The sequence below is a fragment of the Corvus kubaryi genome, unplaced genomic scaffold (assembly GCF_017639235.1).
Source record: "Corvus kubaryi isolate FWS band 111438036 unplaced genomic scaffold, C.kubaryi_AGA036_p1.0 37387, whole genome shotgun sequence".
In the NCBI taxonomy this organism is placed as follows: domain Eukaryota; kingdom Metazoa; phylum Chordata; class Aves; order Passeriformes; family Corvidae; genus Corvus; species Corvus kubaryi.
Window position 1 is genome coordinate 692622 of NW_024581129.1, and position 14145 is coordinate 706766.

General features: G+C 48.4%; 1 long non-coding RNA gene across 1 annotated transcript in view; it reads left to right on the top strand.

Annotated features, from left to right (window-relative positions):
- LOC121669180 overlaps window positions 1-14145 on the top strand; it is a 63278-nt gene that overhangs the window by 34498 nt on the left and 14635 nt on the right. The gene's annotated exons all lie outside the window — the stretch shown is intronic.

The window sequence follows — 14145 nt, forward strand, 5'->3', positions numbered from 1 at the left end:
TCTGGGACAGCTGCCATGCAGAGAGCTCAGCTGTAAAATTCACAGTGGCTGAAAGGTGAACTTGGAGACACACCAATGTGAGGAACACTCCACATCTTTCTGCTGTTGCATTTTATGGTGTACACTTCGCATTCAGCTCCTCAGTGCAGAAGATCGTATGAGGACAAAGCTGTGGGTTTTTTCTATCACAGCTCTTCAGCATCACAACACTCTTATTTTCTTCAAAGCTTCTGACTGCAGCTTAACATAAACGTTAACTGAGCTCCACTGACGGTGTTCCCGTGCCTCCACTCAGAGATGTCGCCCCGTCCCACCGTTCAGGTGTGACTCTTCCCCAGCCGGGCACAGGGTTTGGCTGGGCAGAGAGTGCTGAGATGATGCTGCAGGGAAACTCCAGCTCTGCTCCCGCAGCCGAGGGTGGCTTCAGGAGAGGTTCTTCTCCTGGAAATACGCCATGGCTTGTAGGTGTTATAGCTACAGCCTTTCTTTTTCGGAACGCCACCCTCTCCAAGCTCGGGTGGAAGCTCTGGGCGCCCTTCGCGGTCCGTGCTGCGGCGTGGGCGCTCTGCTGCTTCCACGGGTGACACCGAGGGGTGACCGGGGACGAGCCAGCGAGCGGGGCCGTGCCACCACCAAGTGCACAAAGCTGGAATCCTGCTGGCTGCTGCCCCAGCTCCTGCCTGGGAGGAAGAAACAGGAGGAGGAGGAGGAGGCTGCAGGCAGCAAAGGCGTTTCTGGGCAGCCCGGCGGGTGTGAAGCAGGAGCACCGAGGGTGGCTCTCAGCAAGCTGCTCTGGAGCTGGTGGCTTTCCACAGCAAGGCTCCCTGTCTAGCACCAGGTCTGACACCACAGCCCGGGTTTCAGGCACCAGCAGCTTCAGCTGCCCCTCGTGGGACAGATTTCTTTAGTGGGAATGAGGAGGGGCTTTGCTCTTTGCTGGGGTACAGGGCAGTTTCAGGAAAAATCCCTAATGGGGAAAGAAGCACTTTCTTGAAGTGAAGGATACAGGGAAGTTTCAGACAGCAAGGTGAGATCTCTACAAAGACAAGAGGAGCTCTCTGTCAAACTCAATGCAACATCCTCTTGTAAAGACCAGCAGGTGTAAACTCTGCACACTGCAAACCACTGGGAAAGTATTCTTTCCAATTCTGTTGAAAATTTAGAAAGGTTTCAGCCCATGCCTCCATTGCACTCTTTTATTCATGCAACACACATTGCATTAAAATCACATTGAAAACACTTAAAGAGCAGAGAGAGGAAGGAAGAAAAATCTTGGTGAAGGCTGAAACAGATTTGTGCATCTGCCCCTCGTTACCCTGTCACCAAGGGGTGCTTTTTGACAGCCTTTATCTGCTTGCATTTCTGCCAAGATGCTTGAGGAAATACACCTTATTCTGTCCTTTCCTGTGAATTTCTTTGCCTTTATGGTTTCTCAGTATCAGGTGATTGTCAAGGAAACACAAATCCCACTCTATTTAGGAAGGAGGGTTTTTAACCTTAGTGTAGGTAAAGCACTGCTTTTGTTAACAGCCAGTGGGAAGATCCCAAACCTTTAGAATATTTGTGAAACTTCACAAGTTTTTTCCTAATGACTTAAAATATTTTTTGAGAACTAAAGCTTATTTCTGTCCTCCTTGCTTTGATGTCTTTATAAATGCTGGAAGACTGTCTCCCTGTCTGCTGTGGCTCTACATTTATAGCATGCTTACAGCAAAATCCTGTTTCTGTTTGTAGTTGTAAGAACTCCCAAGCTGATCCTTAAGTAAATCTGATTGCTCTGTAGTCCTTACTGCCTCAATTTGCCTAAAAAATATTGGTCTATTCTTTCTAGTTAATAAATGTGTGCCCCTCTGTCTGCCACCAAGGATTTCATTGGTGTAAGTAGTGCAGAATATTTCATGTTTTCCACACATGGATTAGAACAGGCTTAATGAGACGTAAGTATTTATATTATTTGAATAAACCAGTTTCTGCTTTTTTTCTGCTTGTTAATTTTGCTCATTTATTTTGAGTGTTTTGTTCTGCCTAACAGACCTGCCACAGGGATCAGCGAGATCTGAGATCAATAATTGCTGGGAGCAAAAGGCTAGAGGCAAGCTGTGGCTACAACAGGTTTTCCAGATCTGATTGGGAATGCTGAAGGGCAGTGCTGGCCTCTTATGTGACAGCTTTTCCTGACATCCTTTGCAGCTCAGGGGAGGTTTCCCTGCTGGAAGGGTTAATGTCACATCTCTGTCACTCCTGCAGGGATGAACCATGAGCTGTAATCGCTCTGGTGCCATTATAAGGTAATGTACCTTCTCTTCCTTTTGTGTTGCAAATTGTTACTAATAGGTGTGTTTGGAAAAAGGTATTTATGCTAAAGAAATTGTTGGCACTTTTCTGCTACTTAAAGCTTTCTTGGTTACTTTCCTTGTGTTCTTTATACTTCTCTCTTAACTCACAGGGCTGAGTGGTTGGGAAAAGGCTCTGTCAGAGTGAACTGAGATCTTTGGGATTACTGGGGAGTTTTGTGTCAGCAAATTATTCAGACTAAAGCTTAAGAAGTACATCTGTCAGATGACTTGAAGAAACTTGAAAGAGTGGCGGGTGCTGGTGAGAAATCAGGTGCTGTTGCAGATAAGACATTTTATTCAAACAAAGACAAATAATCAGGTGTTGAGATCTGTTTTTGTAAAGGGTTTTCTGTCTCGAAGAGAAGAGGGATGCATCTGAGGCCCTGTATTGCTGTGGACTTTACAGATCTGGCCAGGGGAAGCACTGTTTTAGGAGCTGTCACTGTAGATCTTGTGGCCCCTCCAAAGACATCCCCAGAATGTGAGCCCTCCTTCACGAGCAAACCCTGTGGCACCTGCAGTGGCAGCCACTGGGAGTGTGTGTCACCTTTGATACATCTGTTTATGTCACAAACCCCACTGGTTTTTAATAGAAATGCTGTGTGGAATAAAACTCATTAGTTTCTTCTTTTTTAGCTTTTTAATCAGAAATTCTGATTAAAAGGGAGCAATTTGATCCCTGCAGGGTCTCCAGTTGAGGTTCAGTGTCACAGCCCAGGGATGGCTGCAGTTCTCCCAGTACAAGAGCTCCCAGATTATCCAAGGTAGTTCACACCTTGTGTATAACCTTCACCTCTCCCTCTTAAAGAAACAGCTGAAAATATCTTTGCATTCACGTTTTCTTCCTCTGAGATATTTAAATCTCAAGCCCTGTGCAGTGTTTTAATATAATTGTTATGTACAGTTCTCCCTGCATACTTGCTCACTTCAGCAAACAAAGAATTGCACATCATTGATGTTCAGAGTCTGCAAAATTTATTCCCCAGGGTTGTTTATGTACTATGCTTGTTTTATTTTTCTCTCCCGATGCTCCTATCTGTCAGATGACAGCTGGGAAATTCAAGATGTGTCTATATGAGATGAGAAACCATTTTCTGTTGGTTTAATAGACAAGGCAGCAGTTCTAGGAAGGAGGCACCACCTTAAGGCCTGAAAATAAGCAAATATTTATTTCCTGCTCTGCCCTGAAGTGAGGTTCCTGTGCAGGCAGCAGCGGGATCAGTCCTGGGAGCCCCGGTGGAGCGAGGCCAGTGCCCAGAGGTTTTAGGTAGCAAGCAGAATAATTGTGACACTGAGTGTCTGCTGAAGGCTGGCTCTGAGCCCTGCACCGCACCGGGGAGCACATGGAAGAGATGTCACACCTGTGCAGGTGATAATGACACACGTGAAGGGTCCCACTGCTTTCTGTCAGTCAGGCTGGGTAGGAAATGCTCGGGTCTGCACCCGTGCTGCCCATTCCTGGAGCCGCTAAGGCTGCGGTTCAGGGCCCGGGCTGCTCCCTGTGTGCAGAGCAGTCCCATCACACGGTGTGTGTGCCAGCACAGGCACGGAGTGTGCTCCCATCCGGGGTGACTGCTTCACATCCAGGACAAACAGGGAGGGGTAAGGCCCATGCAGTGGGCAGCAGCCCAGGAGCCTGGCTGTGCTTTTCTCAAGGCTGTCCTCTCGCTGAGGAAACCCTCCTGGCATGGCCAGAGCTGGCCCCAAGCACAAGGTGTCCCTTTGCCAGCCTGCTTTTGCCTCTTGCATTGTGCTCTTGGGCAAGATGCAGAGATGTGGCACTGAAACATCCTCACCTGCAGAGGAAAGATAACAACACTTTTCTTCCAAACAGGGATTTTGCTAGGATTAGGCAGTTAATGTTGCTGTGTGTCCTTAAAGTGTAAAGTGATGAATGTCCCTGTTAAACACGAGGGACATCAGTTTATTGTATAAATAGCAAGCGATAATAAAAATATTAAATTGGATAGGCTTCTTAAATAGTTCTTTCTCCAGGCTGCCAGTAACTTCATTTTTAAATCACTCAGAAGCAAATTAGCATGCAAATGTTTCTGCCTCCATTAACAGATGATTTTGACAGTTTTAAGTTTAAAAGACAAACAATGCAAGATGAGAAGTTAGAACCTGTTGTTCTCTGGCTGACAATGGAAAGCAGCTGTCAGAATCATGAGATTTCTGCTTCTAGTTAAAAAATGCCACCGTTGCTTAAAGGAAGTATAAAGGAAAGGGGGAATGCCATCCAGGATCTGGTAACATCAAAGGTGGAAATAGCTAAATACAGAGTTGTGTAAAAGCTCACCTGCACCCATCATGGGGAGGCAGAGTATCTGGTAATTTCTTTGCATCTGATCTGCCTTTTGAATTTTGCAAGGTTATGTGTGTTCGATCTCATGCAAGCACAAAAGTCAATGACACCCAGCAGAGTTTTTGGGTGGGCTATGAGATGTTGAACAAATCCTAACCGAGTTCAGAACAATGTGAGTGAGGCAGACAGATTTTGCTTGATATGAGCTAAAGGAAAATCAGATTTGTTGCTTGGAATCAGAGTGTATTAATGGATCTCTCTGCTATTTTGAATGCCTTTTCCTGCATTTTCACTCTCTTCCTCAGAATTGTTTCTGACTTTCAGATGATATAAACAAACATCCTGAGTCCCCATAAGGTGTAGTCTGGTGTTACACCTACTTAATGACAGCTGCTGACAGAAACGCTCCCAGCTCTACTCTTGGCTGTGTGTTCCTGCTGTCCCTTCTGCACTGAATCTTTCAGAGGTGGTTGGCCAAATTTCGTGGAAAACTATCTCAGGAAAAACCCCCACAAAATCCCATACCCTGCCTGTTCCCTCTGACAGCCCAGTTATTGGTTTCAGCATGGGCAAGGGGACAGGGCCCTGGAGCAGGGACAGACTGTGGGAGGGAATGCAAACTGCTGGTCCTGACAGAAGCACCAGGAAAAATAAAATGTGAAGTTCCTGTGGTGACACTCCTTGAGTGGGAAAGGTGTGATGTGAACATGGGTTCAGGCAGATAAAATCACACTTTGACTGAGAGAACACAGCCCCTGCCCTCTCTCAAGTGGAAGATATCACAGATGTTTTCATTTGCAGTGTCTTAGAGATGTTCTGATTAAAAAAAATCTGTTGATATGAGTTTTTACTTTTGTTAATATTGGGAACTGAGCTCTTGTGTAATATGACTCCTGAAGTTTTCTAAGGTGTACAAAATGCTAGCACTCCTCTAGTAAGTACTAACAGCTTGATTGACTGAAGAAGAGCTGTGCAACTTTGTCTTGCAGCAAAGTGTTGGGACTCTCTGTGCACTATGTGGTTTCTGTAAATGGCATTAGAGGAAGGAATGAGTTAATCTTTTCCAGTTGAAACCTCTCTGATACCCGCAAATTGAATGGAGTTTGATGTACTTTAAATTCTTGGCTCCACACAGAGACAAGGTTTGGGATGGTCAGTGGGTGAGAAGGGATACTATTTCTGAGCTTAGCATAAATCATTCTATTTGCCTTTTTTTCCTGTCAGACTTAAAACTTTACTATTTTCTGCATGGTTTTCATGTCTCTTCCTGCATCAGGATGAAATAAAATAATTTCATGCATGATAAAGAAATCCCTGGTCAGTTCTGTTCTGCAAGACCACTGTTCGAAGCTTTAGAGTGAGATATGTAAAAGGACAATGTAACTTTTCAATATTTATTTCAAAGACTTTTTTTCCCTGCTTAATCTTCAAAGGCTTTTATTCTGTCACAGCTGACATAGTTTGATCACTAATGTATCCCAGTGCTCTCTGTACAGACTGTGGGCATTCCAAGATGATGGGGGTGGTGTCTGCCATCACTGACTGGGTTGGAGGCCCCGGGCTCCTGCAAGGAAAACTGTCATCTCTGGTATTTGCAACATCCTCTTATGCACAGGTAAAGCAACAGGAGCTTGGCATTCAGCATAAGCCTGACAACAGTCAGCAAAAAAAATCCATACAAGTAACCCCTTCCAACTCCTCAGGAGGCATTAGACTGAAAGCAACTCGTTTGGAGATTAATTTCTTAGAAATTTCTAAATGCAGAAAAATCTTCATGCCTTTCAGTACTAATTGGATGCAAAGCTCATGATTTATGCATTTGTGACCGGCAGTGAGTGACTGCTGAAGGATGTGCCCTCTGGGCTCAGGAGATGGGTTTGGTGCCTGCTGGCTGCTCACCCCTCCCGGGCACGTTGCTGTCTCTGGCTGCAGGTCACTGGGACTGTGCCACACTGTCCTGCTCTGGCTGGTGTTTCAGGAACTCCTGTTACACCTGCCAGCAGAGAATTCCAGTGCTTCCCTGGGCTGTGTCTACACCGTTTTCCCAGTCCCATGACACAGGGGGATTCCCAGTGCTCAGACCCTGCCCAGCCTCGGCCCGTGCGTGGCCTGCGGCCGGGAAGGCACATGCTGGTGCAGGACACCCCAGGAGCACTGGGCACACCAAGTGACCCCACTGCTCTCTCTCGGAGGTTGATCATTCTCTGCCATAAGCAAGCTCAGGTTCAATCTGTCTTTGAGAGTGAGCAGAGCCTCCTCAGCCTTCCTTACAGCTATCCATCAAAACCTCAGCTAGTCATGTTTCCCTGCAAAGTAGGGGCACAGCCCGGCCTCTCCTTTTCCCTTCCTATGTAAAGCAGTAAATCTTCATTTTCTCAGAGCTCTAGGAGCAATTTCTCATCTCCATATATCCCTGTTTATAAAGATGTTACTTATGCAGACATCTCTTCTGCAAAATGTTTTCTGCCTCAAAACACTGAGTACCCTTCAAGCATTCCATCCCCTTTTAACACACATCTTGTTTCCAGCCCAGCACCCTGCCCAGCCTTCTGCTGTGGCTTTGGCCTTCTACTGACAGCAGGTAATTTGCAACTCATCCCCCTCCATGTGAAAGCAAAGCTGATCATCAGCTTCTTCCAACCCACCGCCTCTTCCCTGACATAAAAGGCTGTCCTTCCTCACAAGGCAGCAGGGGAAGCGAGTCAGGAGAGCAGAGGATCACACAGCCACGCTTGTCACATTAGAGGGGAGTCTGGTCCCCTCCTTGGGAACCTGTCATCCCCTGTTACAGACCACCCAAGCAGCTCCAGGGCTCTCTCATTAGCATTCCCTGTACTTAATGTGGAATTGTAAAACACTGAACTCGAGGAAAACAGCCTGCCTTAAGTCCCGTGGCCAACTGCAAGCTATCATAGCAAGCCATGCTCTTCCTGTGGTGCTGGGGCAGCATTAGGCCAAATCTAAATGCCTGCGCCAACCCCATCTGGGTTTTATTCAGAAATAATTTGGCACTATTCATGGCACTGCAGAAATGAATATCCATGTACCCGCTGGTGTTGCTGTGGGTATTTTTGGCACACTCTGAAGAGGCTGCTCCAGGACACAGTGGGACAGAGCTCGGGGTGCTGAGTGCTCCTGGGGTCTGAGTGCCCTCAGCCCCACAGCTCTGCTGGGCATCTGCTGACCCGCCGTGACTCCACATTCACCTTGCACCAGCCTGAGTTCAGTGGCTTCACCAAGGAGGTTTCTTAAGTTACAAACGTAAGGAGGAGGAAGATTTGAGCCCAGCCATGATCACAGAAGGAACAGCACAGCAATAAGCCGGCTGCTTACAGCGGGAGCAGAGCAAGGCTGCCAGCCGTGCCGTTTGCAGGCTGGCTCTGGTAGCGCCAGGGCTGGCCAAGCCAGGCAGGAAGGGCTCCCAGCAATCAGAGCAGGGAGGCACCGCAGGATGTGCTGGACTCTGCTGGGCTCACCTTGCCCACGGTGTGCTTTCCTGGGGCACGGCGCCTTTGTGGCCCTGCCACTCTGCAGAGCCCAGCGTCCCAAGGGAAGCGGAGCAGAGCCACTCCAGCCCCAGCTCAGGGCACAGGCAGGGGCTGGGTGGGACTGAGCTTTGCTCTCCCTGCTCAGCTCCTGCTGTGACACCTCCAGCTTTGCAAAGCCTGCCAGCATCCCCAGCTCCTGGACGCATTAAATGCCACCACGCTGCAAGTGCACCGACGAGTTCCCTGGGGCTCAGCTACGCCTGTGAATGGCACGGCTGGTAATTCATCCTGTCGACAAGTGGGTGTGTTAATCAAGGGGAAAATTTGTGCAATTGGCTGATCCTGATTCCAATTAATTTCCCATTAACAGATTTCCTAAATCACTAGCAGAATGCCTAGTTACAGATGATGCCAATAACTCTTGGCACATATGGCCTTCTTGCCATTGTGGGAGGGAGTGGGCTGGTGCAGTCAGAAGAAAGAACTTGGAGCATCCTGGCACCTTTCTTAAAGTAAGGATTTTTACCTGAATATTTTTATAAAGGGGCTTCTTGCTGGAAGATGTGTGTCTTGGTCAAGATTGATCCCTTTGTAAAGTGAAATTAGGTTTTGTGTGATAAGAAGCAAAGTTTGCAATAGCATGTGTATTGTGAATTTTGATAATTTTGATTTCTGTGCCAAATGATCACGGCTCTGAGTTAAGATTCTGGCTTCTGATTCAGAAGGCTTTTTACAGGCTCTGACCACTAAAACATGCAGTAATGTGTGTTAGAGAAGGAAGAAACAATTAGCATACGTGGGTATTGTAGAGGTTTTATAGTGCTTCAGGTTCCTGCTGCTTTGCACTGCTCCACTGTTAAGAGCTGCCTTAAAATCACTCTACCAAGGGGACTCTTCCAGCAGAGTGCAAGTTTAGGGAGCTGGGACTTTCTGGATGGGAGCTGCATGTTTAGACCCTGAGCAGGCTGGTGCAGTAAAAAAGTTAATTTTCATAGAGATCTTTTATAGTTCTGGATATTTTTTAAGATCCCTTCTTTAGTACATTAGGTTTCAGTTGGCAGAAAGAAGGCATTTTTTTTCTTCCATGAGGGAGTTCCTGGTGCCTCTGATGTCAGTGGGAGTCCTGCTGTGCCTATAGTGGCTGACCTGTGCTTTTATCCTTCAGCTCTGTGGTTTGCAGTGAGCCACCTGAGTTGTCCTCACTCCTGGACAGTGTGATTTGGGCTGCTCTTGGCTTCTGGCTGTGCCATCGACCCTTGAGTAAGGGCTCTGCTGTTGGAAAAGACCCTTAGGGCGAACTCAGTGGAGTTAACAAAGGTATCTTCATTGGTGGGCACTTTATTCAGTGCTGGTCTCAAAGGAGCTTGATGTCATCTCTCATTTAGGGTTGGCTCTGGCAAGAGTTACTACCCCTATTTGCTACAGGTTTCTTGTTCCTTTCTCCCTGGAAATGTCTGAGCTTTCCTGCTTTTTGGGTATATGGCAGCCCCCGCTGTGCTGTACAGGGGCTGGGTGTACACAGAACACCACCAGTCAGCATGCAGTAACTTCAATAATCCTTTGCCTCTGTTAGGAATGGCAGACCTTAGCTTGGACATGGTTGTCTGTCAGCCCCTCTCAGCCCCAGCTGGGGACAAGTGCAGTTTAGGACCATGCAGAGCCTGCGTTCCCTAAGGGACGCTGCGTTGCCCACCAGCCCTGGGAGCAGCCACTGGAGTAGGACCCAGAGGATCAGTTACTCAGCCCTGGAATTTAAACAGCAGCATGGGGAAGGGAAAAAAAAGAAAAATGCCGGGCAAATAGTCTGGCTGGGGGGAAGGAAAATAATTTTATTTTATAATTAAGCTACAAAGCAGGATGACAGACTTCATAAACTGAGTTCTGTTTCCCCAGACAAGCCAATTAATGTACATGGTTGGAATGATATGTGTTTTAACAAGCAGCATGAAGAATAGTGTGTTCCAAGTTAGGAAAGTCACAGTTGAAGCCTTTAACATGCACAGTCAGCTAGATACAAAACACCAACAAATCTATCTTAACAAGCTTTTAAAATGTATTTGGAGTAATGAGGAGAAAATATAGGAAGACTTATAAACACACATGAAAGTAATTTCAGCAGTTATAGATTGCATAGCATAGTGAAAGCATTTTAGTTACTGAGCAGCAGTAAAATGTGTTGACTGTTTAATTTGTACACAGTTTTTTTTAATAGCATTTTAAAAGTTGCCTTTTGGCAGAGAGAATACATAAGGATGTCGACTTATTGTAAGGCAGATGGCTGACAAGAGAGCTCAAGTTATGCTCAAGGTTAGAACAATTGTGTGAGAATACTGCTCCCGAGGATCTGGGATGTACGTGGCTGTGGCTGGGATCCCACCAGCAAAGGCATTCTTGGATTAGCAGCTGGATTTCACATGTTCTGCCAGGACCTGGTCCTGGCCTCGTGCTGGGCAACCTGCTCTTCATTCCATGGCCCATAGAAAGGGCCTAATGAGAAATTGTCTTTTCACCAATGGTGATAATCAAAGAGAACAGGGCCCTCATCGCTGTTTGTGAAATGACTGAGATTTCCTGCACATTCTTCTTTTATCCAACAACCATGCAGGAATCCTACCATCCTTATGAGGCCTGGAAACTTCATCACAGATATTTTTACAGTTGGTATTTTCCGTCATAATTCAGTTTAAAAGTACTGCACTTTGAATAGTTAAGTCTATAGTAGTTCTTCACCCTGGCCAAGAGGTTTGGTTTCCGTGCTTCCATCTGAGAGTCAAATGCTTTCCAGTCCTAAGGGCAGTAGTTAGCATGATAATAACAAAATTGTCCATACTTCTTGGCCATGTATGGAGTCCACATAGCAGGGTGGGCAGCAGTTACACCTGCTGCACACCAGCAAAGGGAAAGGCAGCGGCAACGCTGAAGCAGCTGCAAGTCCCAGGAGAGAAGGAATCGGTCTGTAAGGACTAAACAGCAACAAAAATGTGCAAGAGCAGACCCTGCGCTTCAGTGGCTGAGCATGGTGCTCTCTCTGCGTGCTGCAAGGCTCCTTTCTGATGATCTGTCTCCTCCCCTACCCTGGCAGTGCCTGAGGAGCATATCTGACTGTAAGGCAGCCTGGCTCAGGCTGAGGGCGGAGCTGAGCTCCTCTGAACCCAGCTGCCCTGGGAGTGCTGTGCTGTACAAGTGCCTCTGACTGTTGTTTTCCCTAAGGAATGCCCAGCGGGTTGGTCTGATGGCAGCTGAATACAGCCATAGGTGTTTGAGTTTGGAAATTGTTAGTTCAGGAGTCACAAATCTCATGCCCTTGTTCCTTGTGTTAGGCTGTTGTTTCTTGACTGCCCATCAATGTGTTTGCACAAGATCAGCAGCAGTGATTTTTATGCTGCTTGGGTGGGGTTCATGTGTGACTCCCAGATTCTGTAGGCACAAGCCAAGGAGTCCTGGGAGAGCTTTGTATTACCAAACCCATGAAAGAATCCATTCAATTGTGTCATTGCTGCTGAGCTGAGGGCTGGTGAAAAGCTCTGCTATGCTGAAGACTAATAAGACCTCTCAAAAGAAAGCCCAAAATTTACCTCTTTGTGGCTTGGTGCAATATCCTGTGAATCAGCGGCAGTCAAGGCTTGTTTCCATCTATTTTTTCCCCTCTGTGAGATGAAAGACCAGGGCCCCACCCTTGAGTAATAAAGTTTCACCAGCAGCTCCTGCTGCTCGTGGATGGCCCAACTGCCTTCCCCGAGCAGAGAGCCAGCTCCAGCCGTGTCTGGGCCAAGTTACACTGCACCATCTGCTTGGCATTACACAGGAGCGACTAGCCCTGGCTTCCATCTCTCTTACACATTAATATGGTGCTGCTGCACTCCAAAGTGTGGAGGGAGGCTCTTTGCAGAGGTGGGTTGTGCACAGTGCAGCTGAGGAGGTGGCATCAGCGCTCCCATTCCTCCCAGGGGTTAACCTGCTGCTGCAGCCATAAGCCTGCCTTGGACCCCACAGAAAACACTCCATTGTTACTGTTCGCATGGAGCAGCAGCAGCCTTTCAGGAAAACTACTGAGGAGGAGAGCCACTGCCATGGAGCTGCTCACCCCCATCCCCTGGTATCTGGGTGTGCAGTGTCCTGAACCTCCTGCAGCACAGCTCAGAGGCTTCCCCGCAGCACAGGTGCCCCTCTTTGTCCACGTCACGCCTCGTTTGCTTTCTCCACCGCCTCATGTATCAAAGAAACACCAAACCAAACTGCCACAGCCTCTATTCTGTTCTCCTTAAACTCTAATCCCATAAAACAGCTCTGCATATGTTTAATGCTCAGCATGGTCTGGTCATCTCACTGGACTCAAAAACCTGCTGTTCAGCCTTGTGCAGGGCTTGTATGGGAATATCAGCATGGAGAGAGTGGTGTAGGCACAAGTGCCACCCACAAAGCCAAAACCAGGAGCTGTCCTCTTTCTTCCCAGCACTTAACATCCATTGACATCTCCTGCCTATGTCGCTTTTGGAACCACAATGCATTAAGTGTGTGCTTTCTGTTACATGAAAGGTAAAATATGGATGTGAGCTCAACTTCCAGGATACAGAGCAGCCTTAAATGTAACCTGGCATCCCTTGACAACAGTCCCTTAAATGCACCCTGAAAAAAGGAATAGTTCAGATTAAGTTGTAGCTTCATTGCTCTTACTTTCCATGTGTTTAATTTATCTCTACATTCAGAATCCTTCATGAAAATTATCACTGACTCTGTTCAACTCTGCTTAACTAATTGGTACTTGTATATGCAAGACTGGTGATCACCTATACTAATATTATTGGCCCCTGTTTGCCCTTTAGTGCTATCTGTTTTTCCCAGGTGAATGCAATTAGAGTGTAATTAATTATCAAATAGCTATGTTCCTTTTATTCTGAACACTGTAACAATTACTGAGATCGGCACAAAACCCTGAATGCATAACACATTGTTTTGTGCCTTCCCTATAGAATCCATTGGAGAGTTCCCGGACAGCAAGCACAAGTAGCAGATACATAATGTATTTGAAGACCTATAAAAGTTTCATACTTGATGGCCCACTGGGAGGAGGATGCTTGAATTTAACTTTTAATTGTAGAGCTGAGAAATGAAATACAGATAAGGGATGGTTACTGTAACTGGCACCAGACCAAAACAAATGTTGGAGCCAGCTATCCGTATCCATGAATACATGAGTAACTTTATGCTCTCGGGTTGTTTAATTGGATTCTGTGGGGCTGTGAATTTGAGTAAACTTATTCGTGCGTGGGTGTTTTCTGAGGATGGGGCTGCTGCGAGTACTTTGCGCTGTGGCACCGAGGAAGGATGTCGCGGTGACCGCAGATGGGCGGCGGCTGGCCCTGGCGGTGCGGCTGTGCCCAGCGCGGCCCCGGCGGGCAGCGCTCGGCCCCGGCACCCCGGACGCGGCAGGGCGAGCAATTGCTTCGCACGGAAAACCGCGGCGCTGCGCCCGGGCGGGCGGGCTGCCGGCCCCGGGCGGCTCCCCGGCCCCGGTCTCCGATCCCGATCGTCCCGATCCTCGTCCCCGATCCCGCTCCCTGGCCGCGGTCCCTGGTCCCCGATCCCGCTCCCTGGCCGCGGTCCCTGGTCCCCGATCCTGCTCCCTGGCCGCGGTCCCTGGTCCCCGATCCCGCTCCCTGGCCGCGGTCCCTGGTCCCCGATCCTGCTCCCTGGCCGCGGTCCCTGGTCCCGATCCCGGTCCCGATCCCGATCCCGGTCCCGGTCCCGATCCCGGTCCCGGTCCCGGTCCCTGTTCCGATCCCGGTCCCGGTCCCGGTCCCGGTCCCGGTCCCGGTCCTGATCCCGATCCCGGTCCCTGTTCCGATCCCGGTCCCGATCCCGATCCTGGTCCCGGTCCCGGTCCCGATCCCGGGCTCCGCGCGCCCCCTGAGCCGGTGCTGCGGCGCCACCTGGCGGCGGGCGGGGGCGCGGCCGCTCCCGCAGGAGCTCAGGTGGGCACCGGGGGCCTCGGGTGAGTTTAGACGAGCCCAGGTGG